Below are 9,013 nucleotides of genomic sequence, written 5' to 3'. Positions count from 1 at the left end.
AATTATCTAAAGAATATTTACTTAAATTTCTTAATATAGAATCTGGATGTTAAATGGTAAGGGACATTGAAAACCTCTAGAGCACTAGTAGTCTATGTTCCCCCTACCCCTCTAACTTCAACCTACAAGCTTTTTGCTATAATACATTCAAATGTATCTAAACTGAATTCCTCAAAATGGGAATAGGTTTATGGTTTTCACATTTGTACTACCCCTTCCTATATCTATAAATAGAAAAAATTCTTTGTCTCCGTCTAACCAAAATTAGAATCCCCCTCCCCACTGACAGATCTAAATAACAAAGTGAACTCAATGATAAAATCTACAGACTCAGAGTGAACATACTACTATCATGTTCTTAAGAATGAAACCAACCTCTCTGTCTATATATCTACCCTCTTTGTAATGTTGGCAAATGGAAGAGGGATAAGAATGTGCATTGTCCGTTTGATTGGAAAATTCTATAAGTGGCTGAAGATTGCTCGACATTTTAAAACTTAAAGTGTTTAATAAAATGAAGTAGCATGAAACAATTGTACCTCGGATATACTTGTTGCTTATTTTGATTATATATATATATATATATAATATATATATATGTGTGTGTGTGTATATTTGCATATATTATGGCCTCACTGTGATCACGGTGATATATGAGAGTTTATGAAAAAAACAAAAGACGAAGACAAGTAGTGTTCAAAATAAACAGATGTATTAGTACAACGCTCAGGAATAGAAAAAGTCTTTTATGTTTCGAGCCTACGCTCTTCTACAGAAAGGGACACAGAAAGAACAAGGAGAGAAAAAAATAAATGTGTGTAGTGGCTAACGATCTGTGATGGCGACTGACTCTGACAGAAGGGTCACACAATAGAGGGAAAGTAGGGGAGATAACAAAGTAAAAATGACCCCCAACACGAAGGTGCATGTGTGTATAAGAAAGTATGTATGTGCGTGTGAAAGAGGGCTGGTGGTGTGGACGTGTGCATGTATGTATGTGTAGGTGTGAAAATGTGGGGATGGGTGTGTGGGTGGTGTGGTGTGATGTGATGTGTAATGTTGTATGGTGTAGTGTGGTGTGGTGTGGGGTCGGCTGAGGGTTGGGGTAGAGTTGGGTTTTGTGGGTAGGCAGAGGGTGGGGGTATAGGTGAGGTATGTGGGAGAGGGTCGTGGGATAGGATGGGGGATGGGAAGGATAGGGAAGGTGGTGTAGGAATGTGCAAGGGTGGGTGGGTGGGCTTATGGGAGAGGAAGGTGGATAGGTGAGGAGAGAGAGGAGGAGAGAAGAGAGAAAGAGAGTAAGAGAGAAGAGAGAAAGAGAAAAAGAGAAGAGAGAAAGAGGGAAGTGAGAAAAAGATAGAAGAGAGAAAGAGAGAAGAGAGAAAGAGAGTAACAAAGAAGAGGGAAACAGGGGAAAGAGAGAAGAGAGAAAGAGAGTAAGAGAGAAGAGGGAAAGAGAGTAGGGTGAAGAGTAGTAGGAGTAAAGAGAAGTAGGAGTCGGGGCAGGAGAGGAGAGTTGGGTAGGAGGAGGGAGGGGGAAGAGAGAGGAGAGAAGGAGAGTGAGGGAGCAGAGAGAAGAGAGTAAGAGAGAAGAGGGTAAGAGAGTAGGGTGAAGAGAAGTTAGAGTCGAGGAGGAGATAAGATGAAGAGGGGAGAAGAGTTATATATATATAATATATATATGTATAATATATGCATATATTTTATATACATATATATAATATATATATATATATATATATATATGGGATGTGTGTGTGTGTATAATTGCATACATTATGGCCTCAGGCCAACTAAACCTTGTGAGTGGAATTTGCACATGGAAACTGAAAGAAGACTGTCGTATAGATATGTATGTTTGTGTGTATGTCTGTGTTTGTACCCCCACCATTGCTTGACAAATGATGTTGTGTTTAGGTCCCCATAACTTAGCAGTTCGGCAAAAGACAACAACAGAATAAATACTATGCTTACAAAGAATAAATACTTGGGTCTGGTTGTTTGACTAAAGTTGGTGCTACAGCATGGCCATTCACATGACTGAAACAAGTAAAACAGCAAAAAACTATGCCATTTTAATCCCAAGCAATGCCAAGTATCGCTGCTTGTATGTTATAAAAAAACATTCCTTCAGCTTGTGACAGTGGATAGCCCTTGAGCTAGATTTTATTCTTGTCAAAATTCTTAGTCTTTGGGCAGAAACTCAATTCCAGCACCAAGACAGGAACATCGTCTGGTGAAAGTTTTAGTTTAGATAAATTTATTCACTCGTATGATGGATTTTCTTGGGAGAGTGCTTTTCAGAGTTTCACTTTCATTAGATCTGTGACTACTTTTTGGGTTTTGCTTAAATTCTTCACTCAAAATATGGAACCTATTCAGTGATAAAAATGGTTTGAAATGTTCATGTGAGGAACTCATAACTTTTAGTCATCTTTCTAGGAGTAAACCATTTCTGGGTGGGTGATAGAAAGTGAATGACTTCTGTGGATTTTCATAGGCAATTGAAAAACCTTTCCTTTTGGGAAAGGAACAAATTTATTAAGAATATAAGATAAATATTAACCACTAGCTTTAACTCCAAGAACTCTAACACTGGAATTTCTGAACGTCATATCTTGAAAAAGACCTGCAAAAGAGGTAAGCCCTGTTCATTGTACAACAACATGAATCAAGTGAATTCCATCAGGTATCATATCAGAAATGTTATGATTTATACAGAAGGTGGGACATGTAGAGATTCCCATTTGGTGTATGCAGCAAATGCACGAAACACAACTTGTTTATGTTGGTTGCACAAAAGAACAATTAAACAAAAGATTAATGGGCACAGATATGACATCAGGCACAATAACGGTAATTGGACGGAACTTGCTGAACATTTTGCATCAAATGGCTGCAATTTTGAAAAAGACTCGAGAAAGTGCATGTTCTCAGTAAATATTCTAAATCTGTTTCACTTTCAATACTCAAAATGCACGAGGAGAAATGTTTGTGGGTTATTAAAAACATACCCTGGAGGAATGAATAAAATGAGAGAGGAATTTCATAATATTCACACAAAACTGTTTGACTAAATATTTCAGGAACTGGATGTGCAATTACGTATAACAATGATACCGGAAGTAGAGGAAAGCAGGGCATTCTGGAGAGGGATCTGGGACCAATCTGCAGATCATAATAATGAAGCTGAGTGGTTGCATGAAATCCAAAATAGGTTAAGAAATATAGAAGTCCAAGAATAAAAATAACTACAGAAATTATAAAAAAGCAGTTAAGAAAATTCCCAAAAGGGAAAAGCTCAGGATTGGATGGGGTCACGGGTTATTGGACAAACAAGCTGAGAGAGCTTCATGAAAGGATAGCGTAACAGCTAGATGAGTGCTTGTGGGAAGGTGCAGTACCCAGCAAGAAGACAAAGGGACAGACATTGTTATGTGCTAAGGATCCTGGGAAGGGAAATGTTGCATCCAACTTTAGAACAGTATCATGGTTTTTCCTCATATGGAAAGTAATGTCAGGTAATTTCTTCTGAAATTGCAAGCCTTCCGCCAAAATTTGAAACCAAAACTCCAGTGTTGTTTATGGTCAATAAAATAAGTACCAGTTGATCACTGGGGTTGATGTAATTGACTTAGTCACTCTCCTGAAATTGCTGGCCTTCTGCCAAAATTTGAAACCAAAATTCCAGTGATGTTTATGGTCAATAAAATAAGTACCAGTTGATCACTGGGGTTGATGTAATTGACTTAGTCACTCTCCTGAAATTGCTGGCCTTCTGCCAAAATTTAAAACCAAAATTGCAGTGATGTTTATGGTCAATAAAATAAGTACCAGTTGATCACTGGGGTTGATGTAATTGACTTAGTCACTCTCCTGAAATTGCTGGCCTTCTGCCAAAATTTGAAACCAAAATTCCAGTGATGTTTTATGCCAAAAAATAAGTACCAGTTGAGCACTGGGGTTGATGTAATTGACTTAGCCACTCTCCTGAAATTGCTGGCCTTCTGCCAAAATTTAAAACAAAAATTCCAGTGATGTTTATGGTCATAAAATAAGTACCAGTTGAGCACTGGGGTTGATGTAATTGACTTAGCCACTCTCGCGAAATTGCTGGCCTTCTGCCAAAATTTAAAACCAAAATCTCAGTGAAGTTTATGGTCAATAAAATAAGTACCAGTTGATCACTGGGTTGATGTAATTGACTTAGTCACTCTCCTGAAATTGCTGGCCTTGTGCCAAAATTTGAAACCAAAATCTCAGTGATGTTTATGGTCAAAAAATAAGTACCAATTGAGCACTGGGGTTGATGCAATTGACTTAGTCACTCTCCTGAAATTGCTGGCCTTCTGCCAAAATTGGAACCAAATTCCAGTGTTGTGCATGGTCAATAAAATAAGTACCAGTTGAGCACTGGGTTGATGTAATTGACTTAGTCACTATCCTGAAATTGCTAGCCTTGTGCCAAAATTAGAAACCAAAATCTCAGTGATGTTTATGGTCAATGAAATAAGTACCAGTTGAGCAGTGGGGTTGATGTAATTGACTTAGCCACTCTCCTGAAATTGCTGGCCCTGTGCCAAAATTAGAAAACAAATTCTCAGTGATGTTTATGGTCAATAAAATAAGTACCAGTTGAGCACTGGGGTTGATGTAATTGACTTAGCCACTCTCCGGAAATTGCTGGCCTCGTGCCAAAATTTAAAACCAAAATCTCAGTGATGTTTATGGTCAATAAAAAAAGTACCAATTGAGCACTAGGGTTGATGTAATTGACTTAGTCCTCTCCTGAAATTGCTGGCCTTGTTCCAAAATTTGAAAGCAAAATCTCAGTGATGTTTACGTTCAATAAAATAAGTACAAGTTGAGCACTGGGGTTGATGTAATTGACTTAGCCACTCTCCTGAAATTGCTGGCCTTGTGCACAAATTTGAAACCAAAATTCCAGTGATGTTTATGGTCAATAAAATAAGTAACAGTTGAACACTGAGTTTCATTTAATTGACTTAGCCACTCTCCTCAAATTGCTGGCCTTGTGCCAAAATTTAAAACCAAATTTCCAGTGATGTTTATGGTCAATAAAATAAGTATCAGTTGAACACTGGGTTTGATTTAATTGACTTAGCCACTCTCCTGAAATTGCTGGCCTTGTGCCAAAATTTAAAACCAAAATTCCAGTGATGTTTATGGTCAATAAAATAAGTACCAGTTGAGCACTGGGGTTGATGTAATTGACTAAGCCACTCTTGCGAAATTGCTGGCGTTCTGCCAAAATTTAAAACCAAAATCTCGGTGATGTTTATGGTCGATAAAATAATTACCAGTTGATCACTGGGGTTGATGTAATTGATTTAGTCACTCTCCTGAAATTGCTGGGATTATGCCAAAATTTGAAACCAAAATCTCAGTGATGTTTAGGGTCAATAAAATAAGTACCAGTTGAGCACTAGGGTTGATGGAATTGACTTAGCCACTCTCCTGAAATTGCTGGGCTTCTGCCAAAATTGGAAACCAAACTTCCAGTGATGTGTATGGTCAATAAAATAAGTACCAGTTGAGCACTGGGGTTGATGTAATTGACTTAGTCACTATCCTGAAATTGCTGGCCTTGTGCCAAAATTAGAAACCAAAATCTCAGTGATGTTTATGGTCAATGAAATAAGTACCAGTTGAGCACTGGGGTTGATGTAATTGACTTAGCCACTCTCCTGAAATTGCTGGCCCTGTGCCAAAATTAGAAAACAAATTCTCAGTGATGTTTATGGTCAATAAAATAAGTACCAGTTGAGCACTGGGGTTGATGTAATTGACTTAGCCCCTTTCCGGAAATTGCTGGCCTCGTGCAAAATTTAAAACCAAAATTCAGTGATGTTTATGGTCAATAAAAAAAGTACCAGTTGAGCACTAGGTTGATGTAATTGACTTAGTCCTCTCCTGAAATTGCTGGCCTTGTTCCAAAATTTGAAAGCAAAATCTCAGTGATGTTTATGTTCAATAAAATAAGTACACGTTGAGCACTGGGATTGATGTAATTGACTTAGCCACTCTCCTGAATTACTGGCCTTGTGCCAAAATTTGAAACCAAAACTCCAGTGATGTTTATGGTCAATAAAATAAGTAACAGTTGAACACTGATTTCCATTTAATTGACTTAGCCACTCTCCTGAAATTGCTGGCCTTGTGCCAAAATTTAAAACCAAAATTCCAGTGATGTTTATGGTCAATAAAATAAGTACCAGTTGAACACTGGGTTTGATTTAATTGACTTAGCCACTCTCCTGAAATTGCTGGCCTTGTGCCAAAATTTAAAACCAAAATTCCAGTGATGTTTATGGTCAATAAAATAAGTACCAGTTGAGCACTGGGGTTGATGTAATTGACTGAGCCACTCTCGCGAAATTGCTGGCCTTCTGCCAAAATTTAAAACCAAAATCTCAGTGAAGTTTATGGTCAATAAAATAAGTACCAGTTGATCACTGGGGTTGATGTAATTGACTTAGTCACTCTCCTGAAATTGCTGGCCTTGTGCCAAAATTTGAAACCAAAATCTCAGTGATGTTTATGGTCAATAAAATAAGTACCAATTGAGCACTGGGGTTGATGCAATTGACTTAGTCACTCTCCTGAAATTGCTGGCCTTCTGCCAAAATTGGAAACCAAAATTCCAGTGTTGTGCATGGTCAATAAAATAAGTACCAGTTGAGCACTGGGGTTGATGTAATTGACTTAGTCACTATCCTGAAATTGCTGGCCTTCTGCCAAAATTTAAAACCAAAATCTCAGTGATGTTTATGGTCGATAAAATAATTACCAGTTGAGCACTGGGGTTGATGTAATTGACTTAGCCACTCTCGCGAAATTGCTGGCCTTCTGCCAAAATTTAAAACCAAAATCTCAGTGAAGTTTATGGTCAATAAAATAAGTACCAGTTGATCACTGGGGTTGATGTAATTGACTTAGTCACTCTCCTGAAATTGCTGGCCTTGTGCCAAAATTTGAAACCAAAATCTCAGTGATGTTTATGGTCAAAAAATAAGTACCAATTGAGCACTGGGGTTGATGCAATTGACTTAGTCACTCTCCTGAAATTGCTGGCCTTCTGCCAAAATTGGAAACCAAAATTCCAGTGTTGTGCATGGTCAATAAAATAAGTACCAGTTGAGCACTGGGGTTGATGTAATTGACTTAGTCACTATCCTGAAATTGCTGGCCTTGTGCCAAAATTAGAAACCAAAATCTCAGTGATGTTTATGGTCAATGAAATAAGTACCAGTTGAGCAGTGGGGTTGATGTAATTGACTTAGCCACTCTCCTGAAATTGCTGGCCCTGTGCCAAAATTAGAACAAATTCTCAGTGATGTTTATGGTCAATAAAATAAGTACCAGTTGAGCACTGGGGTTGATGTAATTGACTTAGCCACTCTCCGGAAATTGCTGGCCGTGCCAAAATTTAAAACCAAAATCTCAGTGATGTTTATGGTCAATAAAAAAAGTACCAATTGAGCACTAGGTTGATGTAATTGACTTAGTCCTCTCCTGAAATTGCTGGCCTTGTTCCAAAATTTGAAAACAATCTCAGTGATGTTTACGTTCAATAAAATAAGTACAAGTTGAGCACTGGGGTTGATGTAATTGACTTAGCCACTCTCCTGAAATTGCTGGCCTTGTGCCAAAATTTGAAACCAAAATTCCAGTGATTTTATGGTCAATAAAATAAGTAACAGTTGAACACTGGGTTTCATTTAATTGACTTAGCCACTCTCCTCAAATTGCTGGCCTTGTGCCAAAATTTAAAACCAAATTTCCAGTGATGTTTATGGTCAATAAAATAAGTATCAGTTGAACACTGGGTTTGATAATGACTTAGCCACTCTCCTGAAATTGCTGGCCTTGTGCCAAAATTTAAAACCAAATTCCAGTGAGTTTATGGTCAATAAAATAAGTACCAGTTGAGCACTGGGGTTGATGTAATTGACTAAGCCACTCTTGCGAAATTGCTGGCGTTCTGCCAAATTTAAAACCAAAATCTCAGTGATGTTTATGGTCGATAAAATATTACCAGTTGATCACTGGGGTTGATGTAATTGACTTAGTCACTCTCCTGAAATTGCTGGCCTTCTGCCAAAATTTGAAACCAAAATTCCAGTGATTTTATGGCCAATAAAATAAGTACCAGTTGAGCACTGGGGTTGATGTAATGACTTAGCCACTCTCCTGAAATTGCTGGGCTTCTGCCAAAATTGGAAACCAAAATTCCAGTGATGTTTATGGTCAATAAATAGTACCAGTTGAGCACTGGGGTTGATGTAATTGACTTAGTCACTATCCTGAAATTGCGGCCTTGTGCCAAAATTAGAACCAAAATCTCAGTGATGTTTTTATGGTCAATGAAATAAGTACCAGTTGAGCACTGTGTTGATGTAATTGACGTAGCCACTCTCCTGAAATTGCTGGCCTTGTGCCAAAATTAGAAAACAAATTCTCATTGATTTTATGGTCAATAAAATAAGTATCAGTTGAGAGCACTGGGGTTGATGTATATGACTTAGCCACTTTCCGGAATTGCTGGCCTCGTGCCCAAATTTAAAACCAAAATCTCAGTGATGTTTATGGTCAATAAAAAAAGTACCAGTTGAGCACTAGGTTTGATGTAATTGACTTAGTCCTCTCCTGAAATTGCTGGCTTGTGCCAAAATTGAAAGCAAAAATCCAGTGATGTTTAGGTCAATAAAATAAGTACAAGTTGAGCACTGGGATTGATGTAATTGACTTAGCCACTCTCCTGAAATTACTGGCCTTGTGCCAAAATTTGAAACCAAAACTCCAGTGATGTTTATGGTCAATAAAATAAGTACCAGTTGACCACTGAGTTCCATTTAATTGACTTAGCCACTCTCCTGAAATTGCTGGCCTTGTGCCAAAATTTAAACCAATTTCCAGTGATGTTTATGGTCATAAAATAAGTATCAGTTGAAAACTGGGTTTGATGTAATTGACTAGCCACTCTCTCTTG

Source organism: Octopus sinensis, unplaced genomic scaffold (genome assembly GCF_006345805.1).
Source record: "Octopus sinensis unplaced genomic scaffold, ASM634580v1 Contig17506, whole genome shotgun sequence".
NCBI classification, from domain to species: domain Eukaryota; kingdom Metazoa; phylum Mollusca; class Cephalopoda; order Octopoda; family Octopodidae; genus Octopus; species Octopus sinensis.
Note: the sequence above shows the minus strand (reverse complement) of the source record.